The sequence below is a fragment of the Python bivittatus genome, unplaced genomic scaffold (assembly GCF_059951505.1).
Source record: "Python bivittatus isolate LINGU-HERP-01145 unplaced genomic scaffold, Pbiv_v1 ctg000850_np1212, whole genome shotgun sequence".
Taxonomy (NCBI): Eukaryota; Metazoa; Chordata; class Lepidosauria; order Squamata; family Pythonidae; genus Python; species Python bivittatus.
The window spans coordinates 24,856,935-24,877,050 of record NW_028277112.1 but is presented as its reverse complement, the minus strand read 5'-3'; the positions used below and the strand labels follow the sequence as shown (position 1 = coordinate 24,877,050).

The 20,116-nt window shown below is 39.3% G+C and overlaps 1 protein-coding gene and 1 long non-coding RNA gene across 4 annotated transcripts in view; one reads left to right on the top strand and one right to left on the bottom strand.

Annotated features, from left to right (window-relative positions):
• The window catches only part of PRR16 (proline rich 16), a 124,374-nt gene that overhangs the window by 13,474 nt on the left and 90,784 nt on the right, over positions 1 to 20,116 (bottom strand). Inside the window, exon 3 of one of the 2 annotated variants that reach the window (XM_088129958.1) lies at positions 581 to 2,211. The exons of the other annotated variant lie outside the window; for it this stretch is intronic. The gene's annotated coding sequence lies outside the window, so the exon portion shown is untranslated. Of the gene's footprint in view, positions 1 to 580; positions 2,212 to 20,116 lie in introns of those variants that run through there. 2 annotated transcript variants of the gene reach the window in all.
• LOC112540226 (uncharacterized) overlaps positions 1 to 20,116 on the top strand; it is a 36,217-nt gene that overhangs the window by 10,875 nt on the left and 5,226 nt on the right. For both annotated transcript variants that reach the window (XR_015793729.1, XR_003084283.2), the window contains one exon: positions 8,358 to 8,457. This is a non-coding gene — a long non-coding RNA (uncharacterized LOC112540226). The remainder of the gene's footprint in view (positions 1 to 8,357; positions 8,458 to 20,116) is intronic.

Below are 20,116 nucleotides of genomic sequence, written 5' to 3'. Positions count from 1 at the left end.
AACCCAAATGTACAGGAGCTAGTTTTGTCCTTAATAATTTCAATTTTCCCTATTGTGCATCTTTTCTAGTTTTATACTTTTTCCCAGCTTTAATAGTGTAACAGCTGTCTGATAAAACATGAGAGATAGGTTAAAGTTTTTCTTTAAAGAACATAAACATTTAAAAGCTTATCAATATTTTAAATAACCTGTTTTAATCCATTTATCCATTTATCCATTTCTGCTTCTAACAATTCACACCTATGGTCTTGGGCATGTGAACAGGATTACTAAAATTTCTGGTGGTTCTGTTGAATTCACCAATATTCCGTTAATTTCTTCTAACTCGTTTGGTAATCTAGCGTCTCATCACAGATAGTGGAAAAGGCTGTTTGGTATTCCAATGAATGGGCAGCCAAAACAGTAAGTTTTATATTTTCATTTTGCAAGGAATGAGGCTTTATTCATTGCCTCAGTACAAGCAAGACTACACCACAAATGTTTTTAAACGCTTCAGACCAAGCTACAGATGCTGGTCTTCTGTTTCAAAGTCCCTGCAAAACATTCCTTGCATGAGACAGATAGCTGACTTGGTCAGTAGATTCTGACAGAGGATTTGATTAACGAAAACGGTTAAATGGCAAAAATCAGTGTAGCAGCATAGCTGAAGCTGCTACCGTGAACTGATGGTCTAGATTGATAGTCATTACATGCCTTTGTATCCAGAAATAGATTTGTTCCCCACATATCTGCTAAGAATAAATGGAAACAATGCATCGTTCACAAGAAATGACAGCTGTAGCGTAGAAGCATCATTTCCACTTGGTGCCTTTCAGATATGTTGGAGTTCACTTTCCATAATTGTTTTGATCATCCTGATTGGAAGATTACTGAACAGTTGCCGTGATTGCAAGGACAAAATCCAATGAAATCAGCATAGGCCACTGGTTGGGGAAGGCTAACTTAGAACACCTATACTATTAAAAATAATATTTATACTGTTAAAAGGTTCTGAGTGTAGACTTTTTGGATTTCAAGAGTTGCTAGGTTTTCTTATCTGCTCCACAAAGGTAAATCCAGATTTAAATGTATTTACTTATATACAATTCTGAGAACAATAGCATCTGACTATAAGTTTTGGAATGTGAATATCCACATATGAAAGGCAAGAACTGTCAGTAGCTGACAGGAAACTGTCAGGAAAAAGTATGCTTTTTTCCAGATATGTATGTACATCTTTTCCTAGTCATAAAATATTTTGTAAGAATAATATTTTAATTTACATGAGTTTCAACACAAATCAACATCCTCTAACATTCTGGATGTCAAAAAAAAAAAAAGTCAAAGATTAGCAGCCATAACAAAGACAAACCTCCAGCTGAGGCTCATAATCAAATATAAGAACCAGAAATTGCTCTGCTTTTAAATCATGATAAGCAATGAATGACAAATATGAATGAATAGACAGCACACCAATCCAAGGAGCAAGTATATTTGAAGGAAAGAAAGGAACTGTCCAAGTGACAGACAAGAATGGTGGAAAACAGAAGGAATGGAATTTTCTAGAATCAAATTGCTCACATAGTGACTGTCACAGGAATTATCATTAGAGGATCCACCAAGAATATTATCTCAGTCAATGGTTATACATATGACATGATACTTGTCTAATACAAATTGACCATTCTTAGTTATTGTACAAAATTAGATATGGTCATCAATGGTTTAGCATCAAACTTTAGTCTTTGTCAATTATCCCTAAAATGTCCTTGCTTATTAAAATTTGTTACATCCTTATGTAGATATTGTGGGAAAAATAATAATCACTTTTAGATTAGGGCTCCTGGGGCATTAATGCGCCAGGGGATTCTTTGACATCTACTCTGTCTTTTAACTTTTTTTCCCCTTAAGATCAGTTTGCATGCTATAGAACCAAGCACTATCCTCCAGCATCATCTTTATTTCAATAATGCTTCTAGGCCCCAAATGAATTCATAAGCTTTCTTAGAAAATAAAACAATTGACAGAAATCTGCCCATCAGTCCAGAAAAAAGGGCAAAGATAAAGGAAGAGTGATAGAGTATAGGGTTACCAGTTTGCAGTTTTCTAATAAATTGGTCCTCTGATATCCACCACTGTTATAGCCATTTTTTAAATGTGCAAGCCCTGTCCCTTCCTTCAGCAGCCTCCCCAGAAAAAGGACAAACACAAGCAAGGCTAACTGGGAATGTCCTGCAAGAGAAGATAGAGAAGATAATGTAGTCAGGAAGTGACTAAAGCATAAGTGATTCAGAGCAAGGCCTAACATTCCAGGAATGGATGACGTTGGCCCACAAGATGAATTTTTACAAAGGCCCTTTAGCCATGTCTGCTCCTCGAGCAGGAGTTGTGAGTCCAGGAGGACCCCCAAATTGCGCACCAACTTTCTCCTAGGCATAGGGAGCTGAAATATTTTTTTAAGCCCTAAGAACAAGATATTATTCAGAAGTGGCTCAGGCAGGTTCCTTCCTGATTCAGTGTAGTATAAGAAGAGGGAGGAGGTACAGTGCAATCAGACTAGCAAGATTCTGTTATGGCCAATCTTGTAGTTTTAGCCTTTCTGTGGATTTAATTTCCTGATTTGGTTTACCTAGGGGGGCTGACACTTCCCACTCCCAATTCCTGGGACCAGCCTGTATTGAAAGCTTCCAAGAAATCCAGGAGGGTCATGATGGACACATCACCCCATCCTGAGCCCTACATAGGTCATCTAGAAATGCAACCAATGTTGTCTCAGTACTATCACCTGGCCTGAACCCTGACTGAAAAGGGTTTAGATAATCTGCTTTATCCAGGGCCCTCTGCAGCTGGGCATCTACCATGCTCTCAACAAACTCCCCTAAAAAGGGAAAGTTGGAGACTGGAGGAAAGTTGTCCAATTCTCTTAGGTCCAAGGATAACCTCTTGAGAAAGGGATGCACTACTGCCTCTTTCAAGGCTGGCAGAATACCCCTTCCTGCAAAGAGGCATTAACTACTGCTTGAATCCAACCACATGCCATCTCCTGGGAGGCCTTAACCAAACAGGAGGGGCATGGATCGAGAATTCAGGTGGCAGAACTCACAGAAACAAGGACCCTGCCCGTTTCCTCAGGACTGACTGGCTTGAACTCATCCAGATAACTGAGCTAAGATGTGCCTCGGTCACTTCCACAGGACCTGACCAGCCAGTGTCAGAGCAAAACTGAGCATGTTTGTCTGACAGATACCTAGAATAGTCCTCACAGTGGCCCTGCAAGGGCTCCCCCCATCCCTCTTTCTTCCAAAGGGACCCGATCACCTGAAACAGGGTCACTGGCTGGCGATCTATGGATGCAACAAGAGTGGAGATGTAAACATGCTTCACCACTCTTATTGCTACAAGGTAAGCCTAATAAAGGCTTTTACCTGTACTGGGTCGGTTTCACTTAGCCCTACCTCCTGCAGTAGGCAAGAGGGACTAATCTGTCTACAGCAAGGGACTGAAGTTAACATCCCCCAATCCCAGATCACATCACCAATGCCCCCAGTCACATCATCATGTGTTCCCTGTTGTGAGTTGGGCCCCAAATTGGATCAGGTCCATGGCAGCCATGAACTCCCAAGCCACTTCTGACTTCAGGCCTAAAGAGGGCAGGTTTTAGTTCCCCAGAATCATCACCCAGGGGAACTCCATTGTCAGCTCAGCCATGGAGTCAAGATGCTCAGGCAGGGTCACCCCCCACACAGTGCAGGGAGTAATGTAAGCAAGCAGCAAGCCCAACTGAACTTACGGCCCAATTTCACAAAGAGAGTCTTACATCCAGCTATGTCTGGATAAATACCCCTTAATGCTGCCAAAGATTCTTGAATAACAACTACTACCACTGGTGCCATGGAGGGCACATTTCTGAGCAAGGAACACCCCCCCCCCCATGCCCAACCAGGTTTTGGCAATACACACAAAATCAGGCCTCTTTTCCACAATCAAGTCATGGAGGAGGTAAGCTTTATTACAAACCAACCTGGCATTAGGTAGCAACACCCAGGGTACAGAACCTCTGAGGCCCTGGAGACCAGGGTTTGGGCCTGAGCTCAGTGGACTAGAACCTGACATTGGTGTTAGACACCAAGGTCACCCCCCTTGAGAGTGACCTGCTCCTGTCTTCCATCATCTCTCTCTCTACCTCAATGTTCCCCCACTCTTACCAGGGTTGCAGGGGGGAAAACAGAAGGCAAGACCCACCCACCACCATCAATCAATGGCAACAGACCAGATCAGCCTTCCCAAGCCTCCTCTCCCAAAAAAATCTCAACTGACAAGCAACAACCCAAATCTTCTCCATCAAGCTGCCAGAGTCTATGATAGAATCCTCTGTGGTCTGCCCTCATGCTCCAGCTCTGAAGCAGAGCCCAGTCCATGAAAATCTTGAGTCCCAGGAAGAAAGCAACAGAGATCTCCAAAATGGCCACTGCATTATGCGGCCAGTCAAGCAGCAGCCATAGGATGCAGGTTGGTTTTCTCGTAGGACTTCTAACCTGCTCCTGCTCTTGCATGATAAGGGAAAATTTGAGCTTATCTTTCAAAGCTGAGTAAGGATCTATGCATAACAAAGATAGCTCAGGTTTGCTTTCACTAATATTGTCAATCTCAGGGCAAGGATGGGTATGTATCAAAGAGAGGCCTACTTGTGAATGACTCTCACAAAGAAGTTAAATACTGGGACATGAGAGCATATGTAGTTATTTATTTTATTTTTAAAATAAACGTTAACCCTCTCTGCTTTTCATTAACATTAATCTGAAAGTGGGATATACAGTGGTACCTCAGGATATGAATGCCTCTACTAATGAACTTTTCGGGTTACGACCAGCTCCGGCCGCAAAAATTTACCACGATGTGTGAACTCCGCCTCGGGGTACGGCCATTTTTCCACCCTGACACGTGGTCCGCGGCCATTTTCCCGCCCCTGACACGTGGTCCGTGGCCATTTTCCTGCCACGTGGTGCGGCGCCCAGCCGTTTTCCCGCCGCGCCATGCCCGGCCATTTTCCCTCCGTGCCACGTGGCGCCCGGCCGTTTTCCTGCCCCTGACGCATGGTCCGTGGACGCCAGAACGGATTAACAGTAATTACATTGAACCTTATGGGAAAATTTGCTTTGGGGTGCGACCAAATTCAGAGGGCAGAACGGATTAACCGGATTTACATTGAACCCTGTGGGGAAATTTGCATCGGGTTACGACCAACTCGGGATATCCCCAGAGTCACGGAACAGATTAAGTTCGTACCCCGAGGTACCACTGTAATAAAACAAACTAAAATGGTCAGAAATGTAATAATATAAAAGAGAACTACTACCACAATAATAGCTACTATGCAGCATAGCAGCAGCAGTTCAACTACTGTAAAAGCTAGACAAATAGCCAAGATAGATAGCCCAAGGAGTATTTCTCCATGCACCTTGTCCATGGCTTCAAATAATGCAATTTGAAATTTAACTATAGAAATTAAATATATATATACATTTAACAATCTGACCAATGTTTATGGGAAATATGGGTGGATGTAAGTGACTTTATCAGTAAGGTATGTTCAAAGCATGTCATGATGCATTTGAGGAAATTCTTCATTAGTAACCTGTTATTTGGAATGCAATAGCCCCTTTACATTGAAGGCAAAAGGAGAAGAGGACGGCAGAGGATGAGATGGTTAAATAGCATCACTGAAGCAATGAGCATGAAACTGAGCAAACTCAGGGAGACAGTGAAAGACAGGAAGGCCTGGCGCGATATGGTTCATGGGGTCATGAAGAGTCGGACACGACTTAACGACTGAACAACAACAAGCCCCTTTACTTCCAAAACAAGGCAGTTGGATGGGTTGTGCTAATGTAAGTGAGGTAGAGAATAAAGGTTTGTTTGTTCCTCTATCATGGCATAAGCTATAAGTTACGATGTCCATCTATATTTCACTCAGATTCTTTTCCTCTGTCACTTTAACAGTGATATACATGCACAAATATAAAACAAATATTTCTGGTATATAATTGACTACATCAGATTGTGAAATTGTATTACATATACAGTATTGGGATTTTTTATTTTTTTTTTTACTGTTGCCAGGATTGTTTTCTTCATGAGATGTTTCAATTCAATTTTTTTCCTAAATAATCATCCAAAAGCAAGTTCCTTGAATTACTGCCAGCAGTAGAGAATAGTCTATGCCAACTGAGGTGAAAGTTGGCAAGCTAAAAAAACAGACAATGAACAAAATGTTTGATAATTTCTATGTCTAATTGAAAGACAAGCATTCTTCCTCCTCCCCACCCCAAAATAACAGAAAAAGGGTGAATATTTTGGTGTCAACCATGGCCTCAAAAACTAGAAGCATTTGCATTTCTGCCTACAAGGAGCTACTGGCTTTTGAGGCCATAGTTGACACCAAAATATTCTCCCTTTTTCTGTCATTTTTTTTTGGGGGGGGGGAGGAGAAGTTGAAAAGGGTTTTCAGGGTCATAATGTTGCCCTTAAAATCCCTTGCAAATAAAAAAATGGTAATTTTTTTGTTGGGTTAAGGTTTTGGGGGGGGGTAATGGCTTCTTTAAGTCTCACAAAACCACAAAAGGGGCTGTGGAAATGGGTGCTGAGGGCTACAAGCTGGCCACTTCTGTTCTAACATACTAAATAAAAGCACTAGTTTTTATCACTTTATATGAAGCACTGTTCCTTAGAGGTGAGGATGGAAAACACATTAATACTTGCCAAGTATCTTAGGTATCTCACAACCAACAGTTGTCTCTCTGTCCGTCTGCATGTGTGTGTGTGTGTGTATGTGCATATATATATATATAAGATACATCTTACCACTGATGTACACATTTCTATTAAACAAAGTCCAAAAATAAATGACTATAACATAATAATACTTGCTTAACCTTTAAATATTGTGATGGATAGACAGAATGTAAACTAACAGACTGCTTTACAGATCTCTTGTCTCAAGTCGTTTTCACAACAATCTTGTGAAAATTCTGCCTCGTAGCTTTTCCTTTATATAGTATTCTGTCATACTTGCTGACCCAAATGGAAAGCCTTTTTAGAAGTCAGTCATTTGCTATTCTAAATGAATTTCTGATTGTAGTTGAAAGGCAGTTTATTGTTAAAAGGGAGAAAGTAAACAAAGCAAGAATTAACTATAATGTAATAGTCAACATGTACTATGTACTGATATATAATCAGGATTTCTATAAATTATAAAAGGGACATGGTTTTTAACCAAACAAACAAGATAGTAGAGAAAATTATATATGCTAATCATGCATGATGCTTCAGATGAATTCCTCTATTTTCATTGGCTGGGAGGTCCTTTAAGGCACAGAACAAAATAACTGACTTCGGTATGCTTTGTTAAATTAACAAACAAGCTGATGTAACCAATATGACAGAATGTAAGATATGTAGATGCAGTATAATCGGTTTGCTAAAAACTATTTCTTATTATGAAAAAATGTTGTAAAACTTGCTGCACAGAGTGCTGATCACCGAAATATGTATGCTGATACCTTGCACTGCTGGAAAATACCTGCCACTAATATCTAGAATTTAGTATACTAATACAGTGGTACCTCTAGTTACGAACGCCCCTACTTATGAATTTTTCAAGATACGACCAGCTCTGGACCCAAAAATTTACCTCGACTTGCGAACTTGCCTTGACTTACGAACCGGATCCGCGGGCATTTCCTGACCGTGCCACGTGGTCCGCGGCCATTTCCCGCCCATTCCACATGGTCCGCGGCCATTTCCCCCCCCGTGCCGCGTGGTCCGCGGCCATTTTCCATCCATTCCACGTGGTCCACGGCCATTTTTCCGCCCGTTCCACGTGGGCCGCGGCTGTTTTTCTGCCCTGCTGCGTGGTCCACGGCCATTTTCCACCCCTGACACGTGGTCCGTGGCCATTTTTCCGCCCCTGACGCATGGTCCACGGACGCCGGAACGGATTAACGGTAATTACATTGAACCTTATGGGAAAATTTGCCTCGTGTTGCGACCAATTCGAGTTGCAACCAGAGTCATGGATTGGATTAAATTCGTAACTCGAGGTTCCACTGTATATTGTACAGCATTTTCACCTACAGCAAAGGATGTCTATGTAGGGTGCATGAGAAGAAATATACTATACTACTTCTCTGATAATAGATCTAAAAAGTACAGAACCAGCTTCTACAACCTTCCTCAGTTCATGCATGATGACTTGAATGTAGAAAGTAATGAAATCCAAATTTCATGCAATTTTAAATTACTACAAAAAGGTTTTAATTTTGGAAGCAATCAAGATGGAACTTATGCAATCTTTGCTATTTGCATTCCTTCTTGCCTAGAGCATCTGATCCATTCCTTAATGTTCATCCGGTATTAAAACCATCAGCCTCTCATCTAGTCTGAACATTTTATGTGATATTTCTTGGACTACATACACAGGTATGCATTTCAGTTTCTCAAAGGGGAATCAGACTGTATGTAAAATATGCTCCGATGATGAACTGTACCAGAAGATCTCTTTTTGTATTAGGAGTGAGGTTGCAAAAACATACAATCAAACAGAAAATACACAAGACTCCAGAAAATAGGTTTTCATATGATTATCTGAACATTATATTAGAGGTATGTGGATTGCAGGTAATCTACCATAAAAAATCATAGAATATATGTCTTGGGAAGGATTTTACAGATTATCTAGTCCTGCTCATTAAAAAATCCACTAAGTACAGGTAATTCTCGGTTACTGATGGTAATTGGGATCAGAATTTCCATCACTGATGTGGTTGTAAAGTGTGACTCATATAACCACATCACTTAGCGACAGCAATCCCGGCAGTCCCAGTTGCCATCGTTAACTGAATCCTCCAGGTAGTTAGGCAAGGACCCACTCCAGTCCAAGACATTCCCAGCCACGAGCCTCAGTAAGGTAAAGGACTGCTTTCTCTGGAACTCCCACCACTATCTTCCCCACATCTCTGCCCTTTGCCCACCAGCCTGTGTGCTGCTGCCAGCGGCCCCCACTGCCCAGCCTTGCCTGCTACCTCACCCGCTACACTGCATCCCACTACTGTTCCAGCCAGGGCCTTCCTTCATGCCTGTGCAGCCGAGGCTTCTCTCGCGCTCCACCCAGGACCTCCATTCACATGACAGCCAGGGCCGTTTGCGCACCAGCCAGGGTCTTCTTTCACAAAAGAGCCTGGCATGTGAAAGGCGGCCCTGGCTGCACTGGTGCAAAAAACAGCCCTGGGCGGGGCACAGAGAACCTGGCTGGTGCATGAATGGAGGCCCTGGGCAGGGCATGAGAGAAGCTCCAGCTGCACTGGCATGAAAGGTGGTGGTGTAAACAGTGGTGCAGTGGGAGTGGCGGTGGCAGAAAGGACTGGGTGGTGGGGGCAGCTGGCAGCAGTGGGTAGATGGGCTAAAAGGTGATCGTAAATGCAGCTGGGCCCAAGTGAGCCTGAATTTTATTCATGTGACCGCACGGGTGCTGCAATGGCCAAAACTTTGAGGATGGTCGTAAGTACCTTCATTCTGTGCTGTCATAACTTCAGATGGTCACTAAATGAATGGACATTAAGCAAGGACTACCTGTATCCCCAACGGATGCCTTATCCAGCCCTCATATGGAAACCTCCAGCACTGGGGAATCCAGTAGTATTCAAGGCGGACTGTTCCTCTGCTTAACAGCTCTTACCGTGAAGAAGCATCTAATATTCAGCTCGAATCTCCTTCCTTTTAATTTCAGTATGTTGATTTCAATGGAGAACAAGTTGCATGTGAGAGCCACTTAAATATTTGCTATGGTATGGACCTTTAGTCTTCTCTACTGCAGCCATCTCCTTTTACCAATCCTCTGAGGTCTTTGCTTTCAGACCCCGTCTCACACTGCTAGCTCCAGCTTCTCCATTTCTTTTGAGGGACAGAGTCATAATGAGTGTGCTAATGATGTGAAGTGGTGGGCTGTGTAAACACAGACGTGTGAGATGTTCAGTATTATTCCAAGATTAGAAATAAATATTAGCACTGAGCAACTTATTCTTCTGCTTCATAAGGCAAAATGCATTTTAAAATGAGACAGGTGGGTAAACAAACTTCACTCACAATCAGCTTTGTATCTTTCCTTTATTGGTAACATTCTGTAAGTAAATATGTCACCATTAAGTACTCCCTAACACTTCTGTTGTAATAAAATATGCCAACATTACTAAATTTATTGTGAATGCACTTTTCCAGAATTTACTGTAGCTTAATATTTTATACTAACTTGTTCTATTTCCCTGATTAGATTTTATTAAATATTTATTGAGCTACTCTTATGTTAAACATTATTTTCCCTTCTTCTTGCTTGTTTATTATTCCAGAAGTTGTCTATCACTTTTCCAAAGCTATCAACACAGTCGATAATTTAGTCTTGTCAGCCAAGGTCAGCCAAAACAGTGTGAAGCCCAATTATATAATCATTTCAACTCCTGAGCAGCAGTAGGAATATGCAGCATACAGACCAACATTATAGATAACCTGGTCTCAAAACAAAACAAAACAAAACAAACAAACCCAAGTATGACTGTTGCAATTTTAATATTTCCCTGAGTTACAAAGTTTTGGAAAACAGGTTGGTATAAACGATCTTTTTATAAATGGCGCAGGGTTTATTTTTAAGACTTACTTTAAAAAACCCTGAATTTTCTAGCTTAATAGATACAATCCTCATAGGAAAAATATCCTAACTTTTGAGGGATCTTCATAGAATGGATAAATGAATACGATGGATAGATCTATTTTAAAAAAGAAAATTAATTCTGAAGATACTTTAGTGCCTCTAAGAGGTTACAAAATCCTTACTTTAAGCAATTGCCTTAAGTTAGCTACCATCTGTCACCATACCATGCAAGATTTTTTTCTCCAGCAGCCCTAAAGGAGTTCCAATAGAGGAGAAGGAGTTGCAATTAGTCCCCAGTAGACTATTTTGTTGTTAATGAGTTAAAATTAGATGGAGCTATATTTCAGCAACACTGCCTTTTAATACAGGAAACTAGAATATTATTGGTGCAAAAGCTTTTGAAATAAGATGGGGGGAGGGGAACCTACACTCTTTATTCTGAATAGTAAAACAATATTGAAATGTGTTCAGAGTTAAGCAGTTTTCAAGCTATGGCCCACTATCACGACAGTCTTAGATCAATTATGTTTCGAATCTTGGTGTTTATAAAAGTCCTTTATTCTCTTCTTTCTCCAAACACTGCTTCGGTCTGTTCTATTGCAATGATATATAATTTGAATACATGCAGCCCTAGAATAAAGCAGCAGAAGCTGGCTGAGATACTAAGTTACTAAGATTTGAGTTTTTAAATTCCTTTCCATGTGGTTCTAGAAAGTCAGCCCTCTCCTGCAGAAACTGATCTTATTGCCTCTGGACAGGTACAGTTATGTAGAATGGGGGTAAATAAGGGGTGAATCGAATCTCTGGTTTGTTGACGGGATTAAGGCAAAATAATATATTTTATAATTGACCTTTGCAGGCAAACCTCTTCTTTTACATTTCCACTCAGTGTGGTACAAGTGGGGAATCTGTGGTTTTCCAAAAGTTTGGTGTTAACACCAGAACTTAAATATAGTGCATAAGAATAAGTGAGACTAAGATGGTATTTGAGTGTTGCTCAGTGTTAACTCTGTGCTATTTTTTTTACAAGCCTTTATCACCTGAAGTTTTATAACTACATAATTTACCTGCTAATAAACATCAATGGGACTTAAAAATTCATTAAGGCATGAATGAAGAATGTTTTCTTTGACCATCTCAAGACAAATTATACTGGCATATGATTTGTAAGACTAGTTTTTAAAACGTAAAATCATTTACAGGTCTGAGAATGATTTTTAAATGGTATTTCAGTATCTATGCTGGCAGTATCCAAATGTCTGTTCTCACTGAAGGAAGAGTTTGCCTATAAAATCTTTCCTTCTGTCTGGTATGTCATATATAATATCATCTAAGTAATTTTGGGTGACATGTAAATATGAAAATATTCTTTAAAAACCAGAAAACAGTAATAATAACAACAACAAAACACAATATATATTACTATATCAGGGAGGGAAACACTAAGAACCAATGAATAATGTTCCAATTATCAGTGTAGGGTCACAAATCATCATGACCCGGGGTCTGCTGAAAAAGCCACATTTTAAGGGCTTTCCTATGCCACAAGATAATGGTTGTGCAGACTTTGGGAGGATGGGATACTATCCTACAGGGCAGGCATGGCCACAGAAAATGTACATCTCCAAGGTCACACAAGATGACAGAATTTTAAGAATGGGACCTGGAACATGCCTGCACTGCTAGAACTAATGGGATGGAAAATATAATCAAAGCGATACATTCCCATAGTTATTAAACTAGGATCAAAGAAGCATGACTCTGAATATCAACTGTTTGGGAGCCAGTGTGATTCATTGGCTAAAGTAATTATTTAGGACCTGTACCAATTCTACATGCAGCCATTGAGACTAATTGATTGATTTTAGATTGGTCACTGTCTTTCACTTACTGTATCTCCTAGGGTTATTATCATCAGATAAAACTAAAGGATGATGTGCCACCAAGTTGTTTTTGACTCCTAGTGACTACATAGATTTTCTCCATGATGAACTATCCCTAACCTGGTCTTCCAGGTCTTCCAATGGTGCACTCATTGCCATTGTAACTGAGTCCATCCATCTTACTGTTGGTCATCCTCTTCTTTTATTTTCTTCTACTTTTCCCAGCATTAGAGACTTTTCCAGAGAGCTAGCTAGACATAATGTGTCTAAAGTAGGATAATTTGAGCTTGGTCATTTGTGCATTGAGCGAGAACTCTGGGTTGATTTGTTTGACGATCCATTGGTTGTTTTCTTGCCCGTCCACAGTTTTCTCAGGAGTCTTCTCCAGCACCAAAGTTCAAAAGTGTCAATATTCTTCCTATCCTGCTGCTTTAAAGTCCAATCTTCACTTCCATAGAATATCACAGTGAATACCATGGCTTGCATGAGTCTGGTCTTTCTAGGTAGAGACATGACAACATTTGAATATTTTTTCCAAGACCTTCATGGCTGCTCTACCAAATGTTACTTTGCAGCCTATTTCTTAACTGCTTGTTCCTTTACTGTTGATGGTTGATCCCAAAAGGCAGAAACTATCCACCACTTCTATATCTTCACTGCCAGTTCTAAGATTGTTCTATATGTTGTCATTAGTTTGGTCTTCTTTATAGTTAATTTTAGACTCATTTTTTTTCACTTTGCTCTTTAATTTTTATTACTAGAGCTTGCAGGTCCTTTGCATTTTTGGCTATCAAGGTAGTATCATCAGCATAGCATAGGCAATTGATGTTTCTTTCTCCAGTTTTAAAACCACACTCATCTTCTTCCAATACAGCTTCTCTTAATATATATTTAGCATGTAGGTTGAATAAATGAGGGGAGAGGTTACAGCCTTGTCTCACTCCTTTACTGTGTGGCCAATCTGTTTTGCCATGTTCTATCTGCACTGAGGCTTCCTGACCTGCATATAGATTTCTCATGAGGAAAATGAGATGTTCTGGGATTCCTGTTTTTCTGGGCATATTCCACAGCTTGACGTGATTGACACAATCAAAGCCTTTTCTATAATCAGTGAAGCAGATAGTGACTTGTCGTATTCTTTGGTTTTCTCAATTATCTAGTGTGCATCAGCATCAATATCTTGTGTTCCTTGCCCTTTTTTAAAGCCAGCTTGAACAGCTGGCATCTCTTTTTCCATGTAGGGCTCTAATCTGCATTGGATGATTCTAAGCATTATTTTGCTAGCATGTGAAATTAAATATGGGCTAAATAGGCTTTTGATCTGTGTTTTTCAAAATTCTTTTAAGTTGCAGTACAAAATTTTAAGAAAATCTGCCATTTGGATATGATTTTAAAAGTTGATTTATGAACCCACTTTCTGTATTCAATGTTTTTAAATTCAGATTTTCCAATTCTTTAAAAAGTTATTTCAATGGATAATGCTTTCAACTGCTATATAACTTCCTGTAAATATAATTTCCACTGAACTATAGTTACCTCCACTAGTTTTACTAATGACTTTGTACTTGACCTGATCTAAATCTAGACAAACTGTGAGATGTTCCTGCTGGGTTCTTAAATGAGATTTAAATTGACTACACAGATTCTTTAAATTAATTGCACAGATTGCTCAATACAGACTTTCCTTACGATATCTAGAAACTATGAAGAACTACCCTCTAGTACTAATCATTCCTTCATTGTTTGTTTGATTTTAAATTGTTATTCACCAAAAGAAACAAGTAGTTCTCCTAGTATGTTTTAAATACATTGTATAATATGCAATGTATATTATAAATTGCTATAGAATGTTCTAGATGCACCAGTTAACAAGCGCATGTTGGAAGGGTTACAAAGCTCACATGTTAAACACAAAAATAAGGTAAGGTAAGGGGAAGTTCAACAAGTGCTTCAAAAATAATATTGTTCCCATATGTAACATTTTTTAAATTAACTCTCTATGTATGATTTAAACAAGCTTAATTATAGGAACACTGTAACATGATTTCTCTTGATCTCATCGCTATTTTTTGATAGGCATATAGTCTGCATCTATGAAACCTCAGTGTGTTATACTTTACTTTAAAAGATTTTGATTATGATAGAAAGCTGGCAGGGTCAGATAAACTAGGTATTTCTAAATTGTGTTTGAGTCCATCAAGACTGAGGTGGCTCCAATATTGCAAAATAATTATTGCCACCTTTAAGGCTTACATATAACATGAGAAAGAAAATTACAACATCCATTTACACAATAGTGTAATTCATATGAGATAACTAGTTCAGAAAACCTCTTTCTCAGAGTAACTGGTTGCCTAGTTTTCTTAGCACATTTCTTGGTGTCTAATCAAACAAAATCTGGCTTTTCCCCCAAACTCTGGGATAGGCTAGGGTGTTTCCACCTGGATTGTACTATGTCAGTTTGCTACACTGTATGTTTGGTTTTCCCTGTTATGTTTATTTATCTCTGCCTCTCTTTTGGCTTTTAATTACTGTGGTTGTCTTCAGCGTGTATGTCACCAAGAGTCATTGTTGAAATGGGCAGCCTAGAAATTTAAATTATAAATACTTAAATAAAATATTAAATTGGCTAGCATTTGCCAATAACGCTCTATTCTATAAAGAGTTAATGGTACGGTAGGTCTTCATCACAAAACAGTAATTCACAAATAACTTTCAGTTTATATTAGGTACAGTGAATAAATACTGTATCACTAATGCTTTGTTAGGCACAGCAAATACAGTTGCAAGACTATATTTTCACACAATGAAATACAGGTAGTCCTTATTTAATGACCACTTGTTCAGTGACCATTCAAAGTTACGATGGCACTGAATGAGTGGTACTTATGACCGGTCCTTGTAGTTGCAGCCATTGCACCATCCCCGCCGTCACATGATCATGATCCAGGTACTTGGTGACAGTCTTGCAATTACGATGTTGCGCCATCCCGCGGTCATGTGATCACCATTTGTGACCTTCACTGCTGGCTTCTGACAAGCAAAGTCAATGGGGAAGCCAGCAGGAGATCGCAAATGGTGACCACGTGAAATTGTGCTTAATGACATTGCAAAATTCACTTAACAGCAGCAACTGGAAAGGCATGGTCACATGATGTCACATTTTACAAACATGTTGCTTAGCGATGAAAATTCCATTCCCAATTGCCATCATAAAGTGAAGACTACCTATAATGTTAAACAATGATCATCACATACTATGACATTTGTATTTCAGATTTCTGAAATTCTAAGTATATAATCATTTCTCACTGGAATAGACCATGGCTTATTATTTACTGGCAAAATACATTTTTATATATAAATGTATAACATGGCATTTCTGTAATGTATATTACATACACACACATACAATACCAGTGTTCTCTTTCAGAGTGAGCAACATTATGCAAAGAAAAACAGTATGTTGTAGTAAGCAAAAGAAAGGCAGAAAATAAGAATAAAAGAAAGAAAATCTAAATCTATTTTACAACATTATCAACCACTAGATTTTTTCTACACTTAACAAACTCTACCTGATTCTACCGTACCATATACTGACGCATTAACTTATGTTCTTTAAACTCCTTGCCTCTCTATTTAAGGATCTCATCAGCTCCAGCCAACCACAACTGTCTCAGTCTTTCCCTAACTCTCAACCTATTCACTTCTCCTTTGTATATTTATTTTCGAGATTCTCATTTATTCTCTGTAAATGACCAAACCACCTCAATGTCATTCTTCTTCACTGGTCACTTATTTTTGTACTTAATCCACTGTATTTTTCCTGGGAGGATACTATCAGTATTTATTAGGAACATATGAACTGTTTTGTTCAATTTCTTTGTTGTTACAATGATGCAAAAATATATTAGCAATTTCTAAAATCTGTTTGATGCTTTATTATTCTTTCACTGAGATATGAAAGGATTTAGATTTCCTGGGAACAGGATTATTTTCTCAGTTCCAATAAGAAACAGTTGGCGTTGTGAAAGGTATCACTTGCAAAGGGATGGAAGAGCATCATGTTTTCTTCACGTTTGTAAACAGATTTTATTTCCTCTCAATCCTTCAAAGTACATCCACACAAATTTTAATTTAACTTAAAAAAAAAATGACTAGTTCAACTCTCATTTGATATTCATCAGAAGAAAAAACTCTAGGGAGCCAAAAAAATAAGTAGATGAAACAATGACTCACAGAAGATAAGTAAATTAGCGTGCCAAAACTTTAGTGGAGCAAATAAAAATGAAAAGTCTGGTAACTGTAAGTTTGTTTAGAAAATGTGATCAGAAGATACTTAAAAGGAACCACACCATTGTATTAGTTTAGGCATCAATACCTTATTGTAAATACAAAATTATAATGTATGTTTTTTTCCTCTCCATATCCTAACTATGTTGAGAAATTAAAGCTGGCTGCTGTATTCTATTTTTCACCAGAATAAAGACCATTCATTGCCTGAAGCTAAAGCAGCCAGGTCTGATTTCTTAATTCAGTATATGAACATTAATTATATATTTTTGTTAACATTTCAAGCCACTGTTTCTCCTTTTGCCACATTCCATCATAAGATACACCTTTTCAAAAATCAAACAAAATATATGTTTAATAACATATGTTTTCATATGTTATTCAACAAATTCAACAAATTCAACAAATATGTTTTCAAGAGGGGCGAACTGGGGTTTTAGAATCTAGCCACCCTCCCCTAACCCACCCAGTGTCAGTGGAGAGCTGTAGGGTCCCTCCAGTGTGAATCTGGGACTCCCTCCTGGGAGTGAGAGTCTGGGAGGGAGTCCAACCGAACACAGGTAAGAGCCACTATCAAGGCCTACATTGTGGCAATACGGGCGGCGAAGCACCAGTACTTCTCTGCCCTTACTGCGTCTGCAGAGTGCTGCCTGGCAGCCCTGGTAAGACAGAGTGGCTGTGGGTTAATGGCTTAATGGCTCCTCTGGATCCGGGACTTTGTCATCTTTGGTGCTGGATAGGGTAGCACTGTACCAGACAGACCCAGTACATAATTTGGGGGTCCTCCTCACCTTGAAGAGCAGGTGGCAACCATTGCCAAGAGGGCCTTTGTACAACTTCAGGTTGTGCATCAGTTACGCCCTTTCCTGGATTGGGATGCCCTTCGAACAGTCACTCATGCCCTGGTCATCTCCCATATAGACTACTGTAATGCGCTCTACATGGGGCTACCCTTGAAGAGTATCCAGAAGCTACAGCTGGTCCAGAATGCGTCTGGGTCCAATTCATGGTGTTGGTTATCACCTTTAAAGCCCTACATGGCATGGGACCAGGTTACCTGATGGATTGCCTCTTCTCCATGATTTCAACCCGTCCCATCCAATCACACTGAGAGGGCATGCTTCGGACCCCCTCATAAAAGACCTCCAACTAGCGGGGTCCAGAAGGCAGGCCTTCTCTGCTGTAGCCCCTGCTCTTTGGATTATCTTGCCCCCAGAGGTGAGATTGGCCCCCTCACTCCTGGACTTCCGGAGGGATTTGAAGACCTGGCTCTGCCATCTGGCCTGGGGTGGGGAGGGAAGACGTCAGGCGTAGGGGTGACTAGCTCCTTAGAGCCCTGGCATTTGCTGCTCTGAACCATCAGCCTCCTGGACTTTTTTAGTAGTTGTTTTACATAGCTTTAGATTTTATGTAATTGTATTTTATTTATTGTTTTAATCAGCTGTAAGCTGCCCAGAGTCCCCCATTGGGGGGAGATGGGTGGGGATAAATTTAATAAATAAATAAATAAATAAACTATGCTTAGAGCTCAGTCTAGTGAACTTCAACTGGGTTTTCTCAAGCATATTCCGTAAGATTCAGGATGAACAACTATGTGTATAGGATAGTTGTGCCCATAATTACCTAAGGAAATAAGACAGAATAACATCTTCAAATGTTCAAAGGTCAAGTACTCATAGTATGTGTTAATAAAATTCATGAAGTCATCCCTGTTCATCTTGGCAAAGGAAACATTTTCAAAACCTGAAAGCTGTCAGATAAAATATGAAACAATAGAGGAAAAACAAAAAGCATAATAACAATCATTTTCTGGGAATTGTAAAATGTTCATTTCATCAGAAAACTTGATGTGCCATTCTGTTTATATGCAGGTACAAGTTTTTGCTCTGATGTTCAGAAAGTACTTCCCTGTTCAGGGAATTATTTTTGTAGTTTAAAACAAATTAGGAAGAATCCACTTATCAAAAGCTATAATCCATTTTTAGAACTCTAAGACTGATTAGCTGGTATTACGATGTTGTATATAGATATAATGTAATCTATTATCATAACAGTGAACTCATTCTCTGCAGGCATATCCTTAACAGTCAAAAGAGCATCATCCATACATAACAGAAGAAGACCAACTACAGTTTGCAGAAATCCTCACAGTTTGTAGAAGAATTTGAAATGGGACCCAAAGTACCATAATAATATGCTCAGTAGGCACAGAATGCTGACTGCAGGCAGAAAAAAAAAATGAAGCATTGTAATTGACTAACTGGAAAGCAGCAGAGCATAACAAATTATCTGCTTCTTTGGGAGAAGAGTGGTAGAGAAATCAAGAAGTGGCTGAGTTTTTTTGGTTGGAAACCTGGCCCAACTTTGAGCTAGCATTGTGGTATTTTTCTGATCTGGCTGGGATGCAGATGAGATGTTCTTGGCTCTATCATATCTACCCCTTTTAGGTCCTCTGCTTATTGTTGTGGTAGATGTTGTTGTTTTGAGATCTTGTAATCAAGTTCAGGTACAAAGGGGGCAATATCAGAATGTATGGGCTTTTAAATAAATAGCCATCTTTCATTTATTGAAACCCTAGAGTTCATTTAATTCTTTTGCACATCTTCAAATATGGATTTAAAAATTAGGATCTGATCCTTGGCTTTCACAGAAAATTAAGCTTAACATTTGCCCTTCAAGATGTCAAATAATATAAAAAATGATTTTGTACTCAGTCTGCAAATTTGAGTATTCATATCATATTAATATTGTTTTTGTACTAGCAAAAAGCTGGATAATCTATAGTTTTGGTTTCCTTGTGATGCCCCTGCACAAATAAATTCACATGACTAGGTACAGATAAGCATCCAATTAGATTCATGTGACATCACAGAATAAATCAATGTACAGTAAAATGGTATAGCATCACAAAAGTATGGTTACTTGGCCTCATTCTATTAGTATCTGTTTTGGGTCCCCAGAACCCTATTTTTTGTGTGTGTGGGAGTTTGGGGAAAGATTTTAATGAGTGAGGATAAAAACTGCAATCCTTAAAAAGCTTGCCCTAAATTAAGTGATTTCTCTCCCCCTTCCCTATTTTAGCGTTTCATTGAGGAAAATGGATACCTTAGGCCTTTGCAAAGCATAAGGAACCCATTTTGCCCCTTGTACCCATACAAAAAAAGAGAGCTTTTAACCCCTCTTAGTGGGTAATTTCCATCTTCCACTTGCTCTTCCAACATAACCTTTTTTTTTAGGCAGAACCTTTTTTTAGGGGTAATTA